Genomic DNA, 12,640 nt, shown 5'->3' with positions numbered 1-12,640 from the left:
AGCAAGCTCAACTGGAAATTATCCTAGAACAAGGAACTAGATGATTATTACAGTCAACTAGTTGAGATTCAAAAGTATCAAAAGAAATGCAATGTAAATGAAACATTGGTATCCGTAAATGACAATGATTAATAATAAAAAGACACATCACACCTCAACCAATCAGAGAGTAACAAGGAGAAGTCCAAGATAATGTTAAGCATCAATGCGAACTGTGGAGTACGTTTGAGGTGTTTAAAACACTAAAATAAATACTTTCTCGATCTTTCAACTCATGTTAGCAGCAATAGCAAATAAAATTAAACAATAAGAAACTAAAGAAAAGAGGTACCAGAATTTACTTGGTTACAACCTAAGTGGTTGTTAATCCAAGCCAAATGAAAGCTCTTAAAACGTCTCCTTCGGTGAAGGCAGAGAAGAGAAGCCTCTTATACTCGTTAATAGCTCAGACTGTTGCTAGGAAATGAATACACAAGTTGTTATTTCTTTCCTAAGTCTAGGGGTATTTTTATAGCCCCGGCTTGGAAAACCTTATCCGTAGGCTGAAGGCGCCTTCCATAGGGCTGGAAGGCGCCTCCAGCAAGGCAAAGGATAAAACTTTATCCTTTCCGCCAACGACCAGATTGTCTGGTCGAAGGCACCTTCCATACCTTCCATGGCTTGTTGAAGGCGCCTTCAGCCATTAAAGGCGTCTTCTGCCTGAAGGTCGCGGAGGCACCTTCAACTCCTATTGAAGGCGCCTTTAGTAGCTACATAGCTCCACTCTAGCTCTTCCGCTGCTCCAATTGCCTGGGTGATTTCGGCTAACCGAAATACGGCTCATCCGAACCCAATTTCGACTTTCTCCTTGAGCAGGCTTCCGCTCTGGCTTCTCGTCCCTCGAACGTCGTGCACGTCCTTCTCGTCCACCGGCGTACTCTTCTGCAGCGTCTCGTCCCTCGGACGCACCGAGCCCGTCAGCTCTCTCCCGTGTCGTCCTTCTCACTAGCCGCGTCTTTCGCTCGACTTTCTGTGCTCCTAAGCTCCTGCACGCTTAAATATAGGGATCAGAACATAACATAACCTAACATAACTTGGTTGATCACACAAAAAATATCCTTGAGGTTCCAACAATCTCTCCCTTTTTGATGTAAGCAACCCAAGTTAAGTTAGGGTAAACAAATATAAAGTTAAAGCGATAAAATTACAAGTATACAATAAAATGCAAAAAGTTTTTCAAATTAAAATTTTAAATTAAAAATTTTAACTACTACTTCCCCCTAGATTTAATCTTCTCTTCTCCCCCTTTGATCACATAAAAAATTGGGGTAACACAAAAAAGCTAAGGGTAATTATTTATAAAAAACTTATCAAGTGTTTTGAAAATTGAAAAAAAAAATGATATCAACGTAAATAATTTAGAAACTTTAAGTTTTGCAAAAAGAGTTTCCAAAATTTTCTAAGAGGAAAAGTTTTTGAGAAAGGCTAACAACTTATGTAAAGCATTATATAATCGTTATTCAATACTTTATCAGTTAGTCAATTAAACATTTTATTTCGTTAATCGGCTTCTAGGCTGTAGCGAGGCATTAGGCCTTTTTGGTTATTGGATCATCAACCACTTCTAGAAAAAGCCTCTTAAAGAATTCAAATATTTAATGTACTTTCTGAAAGCCTTAAGTCTAATTAAATTTTTAATTTAGACAAGTCTTTGGAATCCAATATAGGTTCCTTCCAACTGGGTTAATCAGAAATTTCTTTAGTATATATTTCTGAGAAATTTTTCTAACTTGTCCTTTATGGTTATAAAAATATCAATTTAGACCATTAAATTTTATATTACTTGTATTATATGAGCATGTATGATTTTTCAAATTCTTTATTTCCTTTTATAAAATATCATTTTCTAATTTTATTTTGTCAAATTCTTCTAATGGATAAGATTTGGCTAGAATTATTTTTAATTCTTTATTTTCTTTTTCAAACTTGCAACAGTCTTTAGTTAATAATTTAACATATTTAAATAACTTATCAGGTGGAAGAGATCATACCTAACTTACCTTATCGACCTCGTTGTCCGTAGCTCCCCCTGAACTGTTGCTTTCTTTTGTTGATGCTCCCCCTTCATCGATGCTCTTGATGCTCATTTTGGAAGATCTTTCTTCGTGTTCGTCTTCTGGTAGGTACTCGGCTATTAGAGTTGTTCTGGCGATTTCCTCGGTTTCAGATTCTTCTGATGATGATTTGGTGTTCATCGAGGAGTTGGATTCAACTTCTTTTAGTTCTTCATGGAGCTTTAAGAACTTTTCCAAAAGTTCTTTTGCACTTTAGTAGTCGCCGATTTGGTCAAGATCTTCAACCGATAGTACGCTTAAAAGATGAAATTCAGCCTTACCATTTGACGTAAAATCGTCAATGGTCGAGCGACGACCTTAAACCCATGTCTTCGTAGAGCGGCGACCTTAAACCCAAGTCTTCGTCAATTGTCGAGTGGCGATGTTAAACTCCGATCTTCATCAACAGCCGAGCGGTGACTGTAAATCCGAGTCTACAACGAATAGCGACTGATCAACCGCTCTAAAACCAAGTCTAAAATGAAGAGAAATGACAAATATGTAAGTTGAGAATAAGGCTGACCAGGAAATATGCTACTCAAAGAAGTAACAGTTTCCACTAAAATAGAGCCATTCGGCAGCGTTGAATTGATCGCTCGGACATCCTAGCGATTGGCTATATCAACGATTGGGAGGACATAACACCACACATAGAAATTGGCCAGCTCGGCATGTAACACCCACGAAATCTAGTAGTTATATATACGTGAGTACCCTTTTTTTTAGAATAAAAAGATAGATATAACCTAAAAGATATAAAAAGAAAAGAGGTGAGGTCAAGGATTGAACCTTGAACCTTTTATTAAATGGCAAACTTTAGGAGTTATGGAATGACCAATAGGCCATCATGAATTATTGTTGAAAGGGGGATGGAAATTTTAGATAAAGTAAGAGTATGGTTAAGAGAAGGAAACAAGAAAATATCAAGTAGCTTTCTTCCTCCTTCTCTTGATTTAAGAAAAGAACAAGCAAAAGACAAATTGTCTTTCCCTTCTTTCTTCCTTTCATTTTCGTGAGGATGAAGGAGGAGATGGGATTAGAAGAATTAAGGGGATGAATGGGGACATGTTTCTCATTAGGGAAAAATATAAATGAGCTAAGGAGAAAGGGAAGGCAAAGTTCATCTTTGCTTCTTCCTCCCACTTAGCATAAGGAGGAAAGAAAGAAAGGGATTTCATTTTTCTTCCTTCTTTTCCTCTTCCTCACCATTGCCGAAACCTAAATCTCTCCCTCTCCTAATTCCGAAATCCACCTAAGGTTTTCTTCCTAAGAATACTAATCCACAAGAAGGAGCCTTCAAGATCTACCCCTTCCAAGCAAGAGAAGAAAAAGGGAGTGCTGGAAGGAGAAGCTCTCTTCTTCCTCCTCACAAGGGTACCATTTTCTTTAGGAACCACAAGCGAAAGGATGTGAGTATTCCCTCACCTGTGGTACAAGTAGCTCATGGTTTTCCATAAATTTAAATGGCTTAAAAACCTAGGAAGGTTCTTGCAACTTTCGGCCATGCCAAGTTTAAAAGCCTAGGAAAGTTTAAACTCAAATCTAACATGTTTATGATCTTTCTTATGACATGATATGAATATTTCCTTGGTGTTTCATGCTTGTATGTTACTTAGAATTAGATGAACCCCACCTTAGGGTTTCGGCCATGAGGAGACTAAATGCCTAGGAAAGTTTAAACTCAAATCTAACATGATTATGATCTTTCTTATGACATGATATGAATGTTTCCTTGGTGTTTCATGCTTGTATGTTACTTAGAATTAGATGAACCCCACCTTAGGGTTTCGGCTATGAGGAGACTAAAAGCCTAGGAAAGCTTAAACTCAAATCTAACATGTTTATGATCTTTCTTATGACATGATATGAATGTTTCCTTGGTGTTTCATGCTTGTATGTTACTTAGAATTAGATGAACCCCACCTTAGGGTTTCGGCTATGAGGAGACTAAAAGCCTAGGAAAGCTTAAACTCAAATCTAACATGTTTATGATCTTTCTTATGACATGATATGAATGTTTCCTTGGTGTTTCATGCTTGTATGTTACTTAGAATTAGATGAACCCCACCTTAGGGTTTCGGCCATAACAAGTTTAAAAGCCTAGGAAAACTTAAACACAAATCCAACTTATTTATGATCTTCCTCATGATATGGTATGAAGATAACTTGATGTACTTATGATTTCATGTTGGTTAGAACTAGGTACTCATGCTTTGAACTTTCGGCCAAGATAGGATTAAAAAGGGCTAGGCAAGCTTAAACTCAACCCTAACATGCTCATGTTTTTCCCTATGATATGATATGAAGTTAACATGATATTCTTATGCTTGTCTTTGGTTTAGAACTTAGTTTCACACTTCATGACTTTCGGCCACATCATGATTTGTAGACCTAGGAAGCTTAGAACCTAAACTAAATATGCCCATGATGTTCCTTATGATAAATGATATGAAATTGGTTTAGGGTTCACATGTTTATATGCTATTTGTAACCTAGGTTTAGGCTTTGCATGTTTCGGTCACAACATGATTTGTAGACCTAGGAAGCTTAGAACCTAAACTAAATATGCTCATAATGTTCCTTATGATAAATGTCATGAAATTGATTTAGGGTTCATATGCTTGTATGTTGCTTTCAACCTAGGTGATCCCTTGCATGTTTCGGCCACCTATGATAGGTTGATGATTGAGACCCAATTATGATTCTTTATGTGCTTCACATGCCATGATATGAATTAGGAGATGTTAACTTATATTCCATGCATGATTATGTTCCCATGATATGATATATGCTCATTTATGTATGCTTATGAATCATGCATTTAAAATGTCTCCTATGATGTGCTATATGCTCAAGTATGTATCTTTATGATATGCTAAGTGAAAGGCCTAAGAGTTGCTTCCTTATTTGTTGGGACTAAGAGCACTCTTTGTGATATGCTAAGTGAAAGGCCTAAGAGTTGCTTCCCTATCAAAGTGGGACTAAGAGCACTCTTCATGCTAAGTTAAGTTATGAATGACATGAACATGATGAATTATGAATGACATGAACATTATATGCTATGAATGACATGAACATGATATACTATGATTATATGACATGTTATTTTACTTTGTATGGCTTGTACCAAGGGTGAGCTCCATAAGCGTCCCTAGGCCGACGGACTATGAACAGGTCTAGTAAAAAGGGATGGACTCCTTAGTACGCCCCTAGGTCGACGGTCGTAGTACGGACCTAGTTCCCTAGTAGGTTCGGGGCTAGCTACCCTGTCCTAGGGATTGCGCACATTTATGTATGTATGTGGTACAAGCCGGACCCTCATGATGATATTATGTTCAAGTATTATATGATATGTTTTTTTAAAAGCATCTTGCACATGATATTACCCATGTTTTAAAGGACATCTTGCATATATGTTTATGATATGATATGATGTTTCTGTTTATGCTATGATATAATGTTCTTTATGCTATGATATGATATGTCATGATGCTTACTTTTACGTTATGATATGATATGGCATGATGCTTTCAATTATGTTAGGATATGATATGACATGATGTTTCTTTTATGTTATGATATGATATGACATGATGTTCTTTTATGCTATGATATAGTATGATATGATGTTCTCTTTTATGCTATGTTAAAATATGATATAAAACTCTTGCATGATATGTTGTTTAGATGTTTTATGTGTCCATACTATATGTTGTATGATTTTGCTATGACATGTGTTATTTTTGTGAGTAGGAAAGAATCTTACTAAGCCTTGTGTGCTTATAGTTACTTTCCTTGTACCACAGATAAAGGTAAAGGATGGATAAACTAAAGGAGTAGCAGGAGGGGCAGGAGATGTGTGTAGTGGTGGCTTGGCTAAGAAAAAAAAGACCTGCTTACGTTGATTTAGGATTGATATGAACTATGCTTAATTTATGTTGATGACTTGCATGATCACTTTACTTATGCTTATGTTAGAAATGGATATTATGACTCTTTAAGTTCATAACTATGCTAAACATGCTCGTATGATTAGTTGTGATTTAAATGAAAGTAAAAGAGAAAAAAATGATTACTTTCGCTGTTTTTGAAATTCATGTACGTATGTTATGTATGTAGAAAGTAACCCCGCCTCCACTAGCAGGAGGGGCGGGCGTTACACGGCATCCTTAGCGCCGAGTTGTTCTTGTGCCGCTGCTTGTTCAGCTGATCGACTCTCTTGTTCAGTAGCCAGAGCTGTAATCGTCTCCTTCAAGCTTTGAGCTAGGATCCGAGCCTCCTTGTTCTTGATCTCTAGATCCTCAATGGCTCGGAGCTTCCTGGTATTGGCTGAAAGGATTTTTGCCTCAAAGGAGCTGACCTACTTATTGAGCCTCGCCAGTTGCGAAGCCTGCTCGGCACTCTTGCCCCTCTCTGCCTCCAACATCTCAGCGCTCTTTTGCAGATTGGCCTTCAGTTGAGCGGTCTCGACATTCAGCTGCTCTAAGTGCGCCTCAGAAGTCACTGACTGACCGCTCAAAGTGCGTAGTTGCTAGATTTAATGCTCTAAAAATGCAAGCCTCTGGCACATGGCCAGACTCTCAACCCAATACTATATCAGCAAAGAAATTGTAAAAGCCGAGCGGATAAAAAGAAGTAAGTACAAAGATAACTTATATATCCCAGTGGACATCTGGGTATAGTTGTCCGTAAGCTCCCCGAGAGAGATGACCGCTGCACAGGCTCGGGCATTGACCCATATTTGTGCGAGCGACACTTGGATGTGTATCTAGTTCTCGGGGGTGTGAGATGCAATGTCGTTCGAATTGCGCCACTAGTCGGTCAACAAATATATAATTGCCATTATTTGCCTCTGGCTGCTCGAACCAAAGGGCTCTGAGGTAGCCTTGCCTGTAGATTGGGGCGTGGGGACCGGCCAGATATGGGACACTTTGGACGTTGGCAAAGATTGGGGCAACATGAAGGCGACTGATGGTGCACATATTGTCCTCAATGGCAACCCTGACAATGATGGCGTCTAGTCGGATGAAAGTGAGGTGTGGAGCGTTGTGGCTCCTTGCTCTGGAAGAGTAGGTGTGGATGTCTCACCCCACTCAGAAGACGGTCGTGAGCTGGCTTAGACTAGAGTCTACAAAACGGAAGTGGCAGAACGGGAGGACGTTTACGCGTGGCGCCTCTTGCACTGTCGTAGGGGTTCGTCGGAAGTGGCCGACTCAAAAGCCACGACAATCGGCAGCATAGAGGGCCATTCGGGAGGAAGGTCGGATGTTGTGGCCGTGGTGTCGGCCTTTTTGCATGTCTCGTGGCACTCCAAATTAATAAAGATTGAAATTCATTAAAATTAAGACAAGTGTTGTAGTAACGAGTCCCAAGTCATATTTTTCCAAGGATAAGTAGTTAATGTAAGTTAATTCTAGAATTGATTCAAATCGAGTTATTACATCAACAAGATTAAAGAATAAGATAAAAGTAAGTTCCTTCTCTTCTAAGCATGATCCATTTCCTTCTCAACAAATAAGCATCAATTAAACTCGGAGTCCTCCATTCACAATTCGATAACACAATTACAATCACCAAACACTTACAAAAACCAAAATAACATTCCACTCACATTCATATTCAAATTCAACAATTAAACTCCAATGCTCAAACCAATTCTTCAATTAATTCCCACAATCAACAAAGTAATACAAAGACAAATAATGAAGACCATCTCGTGATCAATTCAACACCTAAACTAGTTCACAATCACTAGAATTAAAAATCAAATCAACACTAATAAAGGAAAACCTAGTTAGTAGCTAAAAATTCAAAACAAAACACTAGCTGACACTTGTTAGTAACTAAACATTAGTTGGTCTAAACTGAAATAAGGAATTCAGATTAGGAAATAGATTGAAAAACTAAGTTAGTAGCTAAACATGGGGTTGAAATGCAGAAATTCTAAGAAATCAGAATTGCAAGGAAGAAAACAGAAACTAATTGCATAAGAAATTCAAACAAGAATGAATTTGTAAGAAATGAATCAGATCTGACGATCTGAGTAAGTTCAAGAGCAAATCAAAAGAAAACATAAACTCTAAGCATTCCACAACCCAAATCCGGATCAAAATTCTCCACTCTGCTGTGAAAACAGAGGTGCTCTCGGAAACCTCCTCTCAAACACCCAAGGAATAATCAACCAAGCTTCCAACTATCACCAGGGAACGTTCATAGCTCTAGGAAACCTCCTCGAAGCTCACACCCAACTGAAAATCTCACCAGCCGAAAACAGAGCTAAGATTCTGATAGTTGTCCAAACTAAATCAATTGATCAGATCGATCCAGTTTAGCTACGGGATGAAGATCGGAAAATGATCAGAAACTTTAGGAAACCTCCTTCGAAGCTCTGGTGGATGCGAAATTCGCTGATCGGAAACCTCCCATCAACAGGAATGCGACGATGAGCAAAACCCGAGTCGCAACCGAGAAACCTCCCTCGCCACTCTCTACTCTCGGAAGATGAACGCCGAAGCTTGGAGATCGCCGCCGGTGAAGAAGCTCGCCCTCATATATGGAATTGGGGAATGAGAACTCGGCCGTCGCTGTGAAGAAGAAGAAGGCACTATGGAAGAAATCGCGAAGCCGAGCCCGAGTCACTGTAGCTTCTCGCGAGGCTTTTAAATCCTCCTCAAATATGATCCAACGGTCTAGAACAATTCGGGGCTCGATTAACAACTGGATAAACTCAGATCTGGATCAAAACCTCTGGATCTTCATCAACGGATGATATCTGCTCCTCATTAGGTTGGATGGTCCAGATCTTCAATGGATGGTGTAGATCTCTCCGATCTTCAATGGACAATCCAAATCGCTCCCAATCTTGATCTCTTCGTTTAGCCCTAGATTTGAGCCAAAGTGTGGTCTGATCTGATCGGGTCCATGACCCTTTTGATGCCTATAAAATAAAAATAAAATATTAGCATCAAATACCATGAAAATAAGCTAATTTACAATTAAGTCCAAAATCAAATGTAATTTATGAAATGTAGAGTAAACATAAATTTAAGCTATGAATAGACCATTAAAACATGCATTATGAATTAAAATAATATAGCAAAATCATGGTTATCAGGTTATCAGGCCGCAACATCACTCGCCGCTGTTTGGCTTCTTCCTCCCTCACTGGCCGGCGCTTCTGCTCCTTCGGCCTCGTCGAGCGGATCCTCGTGGGAGCCGACCAACTGTAAGCCTTAACTCTCTAGTTCAGCCATTAAAGTAACATTGATCTCGGCGTCCGCAAGTTTGCTCTTGCCGGTCAGACTCGCCCTTAACATGATGCAAACTACAAAAAAAAAAGCAAAATCAGTTAAATTCAAGGATGAAGGACAGAAAGAGCATACCTAGGCTGGATGAAAGTCGTGTACGGATCGGGCTTAAGCCGAACACGTAAAGGACGCCCTCCAACAGCAACCAGTGAATGTGATATTTCTGACCAGCCAAACTGGAAGTTGTTTGGAGAAAGTCTGATCGACTTTTGCACTTCCTGAGTGATGGGGGATTCGTCACCTCTATCTACCCGCCAGTCGAGAAGTCTGACCGCTCGGGAAATAGGAGAAAAAAGTAGTGGTCCCTCTAATGCTTATTAGAGGATGACATTTTATCAAAAAAGACCAAGTTCACTCGGGCTTGGAATAAGAAGGTCCCCGGCTAAGACAATTAAGGGTAATAAAAATAGTAGAGAAGTCGAGGAGTCAAAGGAATGTCGTGCAGGCGAAATAGGACAATGACCCCGCACAGAAGCCTAAAGGAGTTCGACACTACCCCTAGGGCATAGAACAGACGGTGGGTGCATGACATCTCTGACGTAATGACCAAGGGTCGATTCTCAGAGCTGACGATCTGGGGTTTACCCCACCATGCGTCTGCCTCCTGTGTACCTTCATGTACCTCCCTCTATATCTGTGGGACTGACACTAGGGGGCCGTTAATGTAGCGGATCTACATCAAAGGAGTTCGACACTAACTGGTTAAGGGAAATATGGAAATATTTACAAATAGTGGAGAAGAACAGATGAACAGGGAATCGCAGGCCGGTGATAAACTGGTCCTTAAAAAAGCACAAAAACTCTGCGGGTGGGTTGTGTGGCTGATCGTACGCAGAAAGAATAACAACTTGGTAGTCGGATGGAAATTCATAGATGGATTTCAGACTTCCAAGATCATGCCCGTCGAACTTGGATTCGATGGAAGTATATCAGAGCCCAGGGACGGGGGGTTGTGAAGAACTGGCCATCGAAAATAAAAGAGGCAGGAAGGAGCAGCGAATGGATTCAGATAAGGAAAAGGTGGCGAAACTTACAGAAAAGATCGTTGGAGAAGAAGAAAGGATGAAGCGTCGTAGAAGGATCGAAGACGAAGGCACGCGAAGTGAAGAAGATGGCGACGCAAGCGAGGTTTATAAACTTCACCGTCGATCACCCTGAGCCGTCCGATCCAGGGTTCGAAAAACTAGGAGAAGATTTGGCGTAGAATTTGAAAAGGCGCCTGCCATATCATCAACGAATATCCACCTGTCACGTCAAACGTGCGGTGGCAAAAAGTAGGACACGTGGCGTTCAGCTAGCGAAAGACATTAACGAGGCTTAATTAAAAGGTATGGTCATGTGTTTGGCAATAATTATCAGAGATTTGCATGATCTTCAAGAAATTTAGATGACGTCAGTTACGGTGAAAGAGCGCTCATCCAAGGGAGCATAGGGAAAAGAAAATTTTTGCCAAGTGTTGTCACCCATCATCCCGATCGACACAGAGAGTGGGTTATCACACTGCCGAGCGGTCGATTCTCTGCCTTCGTAGGTATGGTCTGAGCGGTAGCTACAAATCAAGCCTGGCAAAATAAAGCCGAACGACATAAAATCTTGCTCTGAACAGAAACTTGGGAGCGTATATGGTCTGATCGGACGTGAAAGCCACCGAAGACTCTACTGGTCCAGTCAGTCGGACTTGCAGTCTCCTTCGACTAGACTTGAGATGGAGGATTATGATGCGGCAATAGAGGGGGGCCCACCTAGCATGGGTCAATTGTCGAGGTGGAGGTCAAAGTCAAGGTGGTCAACGCCAAGGTGTCAAAAGGCTCGCCTACGGTGGTTGAGCGGAGGATGGATACAACGACTGGTCGGGGCAATCAAGGTCCGATTGGCAAGACGTTATGAGGGTCGGTTGAGCAATAAGTGTCTAGGCGAGCCAACCGTCTGACTCGGATAACATGGTAAAATAGCCAGACGCTCAATGTGGAGCAATAGGACGCCAAGGAGATCGGAGAGCTTGTCCAAACGGAGAGGTCATGCTACTACACAGTCACCGTAGGGAAGAGCAACTAAGGTCGACAGAGTGGAGGGGTCCCGGCCGAGCGACTACCTTGCTTGGCCAAGCGGTGGGACCATTGTCAACTCTCTGAGGCCGACAGAGTGGAGGAGTCCCGGCCGAGCGGCTACCCCGCTCGGCCAAGTAGTGGGACCTGACCATCAACGCAGCGGAAGAGTCTTAGCCGAGCGGCTACCTCGCTCGGCCAAGCAGCGGGATCATGGTAGTATCTCTTGATATCCTTCTAGGAGATAGTGTCGCTGACACGAGGCATGATCGACAGGCGGATCGTACGGTAGAAGCTTCTACTATCTTGTCAGAGATATACATGCCCTGTTAAGGTATGGTATCAGGGGTACTTTCCTGATAGGTCTCTTCATAGGACATATTAGAGAACGTGCTCACACCTCGAGGAGCATGTATGTCGCCCACCAGGGTTTTATATAAAGGGGGGTCCATCACCGGCGGGGGTACGTGTTATTATTGTTTGCGCTTGCATTACTATTGCTCTAGTTCCTTCTACACATTCGGTGACTGACTTGAGCATTGGAGGGCCAACGCTGGGGACCCCTTCCCTGGCTCGGCACTGACGTTACTTGTTTTGCAGAGCGGAGCACGTTCTACAGCCATTCAGCGTAGTAGCCATATCCCCAGCTTTCCACCCTCTAGTTTTCGGACAAGATCAACGTCGATTTACGTGGTTTGGAGATAACTTGCTTCTACTCCATGGCTGTCCAAAAGGTGGACAATCTCTGTAATCCTTCGGTGGATCAAGCCCCGAAACTCCGGCTAGCATGAACTCTTTCTCGGTGGAGCAAACCTCACACAACCTTGATCAATATACTACACTACAATCACAGCTCAAGGTAGACTACTAATAAGTGTTAACTATCTCTATTTCGTCAACTTTAACTAAGCTTCCAAGTCTTGGTAATATAGGCCATGGGTTGAAAAACCCCGCCTACCAATCCACTGCTCTTTGTGAAATTTCGACTGTTATATCCCAATGGTTCAATACCAATCGGCTATTTCACATTGGCCGAGCGAACAGAAGCATTCTGTTTGCTCCCAGTCAACTGCTCAGTCGATTGAACAAGTCGACTAATGAAAGTATCAATCGACTGGTACCCTAAGTACAATCTTTCAGCACTCGGGCCCTCACTCTTACGATTCACTTAACTCTTCCTCGCACTCTTGACCTC

Source organism: Zingiber officinale, chromosome 11B (assembly GCF_018446385.1).
Source record: "Zingiber officinale cultivar Zhangliang chromosome 11B, Zo_v1.1, whole genome shotgun sequence".
NCBI classification, from domain to species: Eukaryota; Viridiplantae; Streptophyta; class Magnoliopsida; order Zingiberales; family Zingiberaceae; genus Zingiber; species Zingiber officinale.
This window is presented reverse-complemented; position numbering follows the sequence as displayed.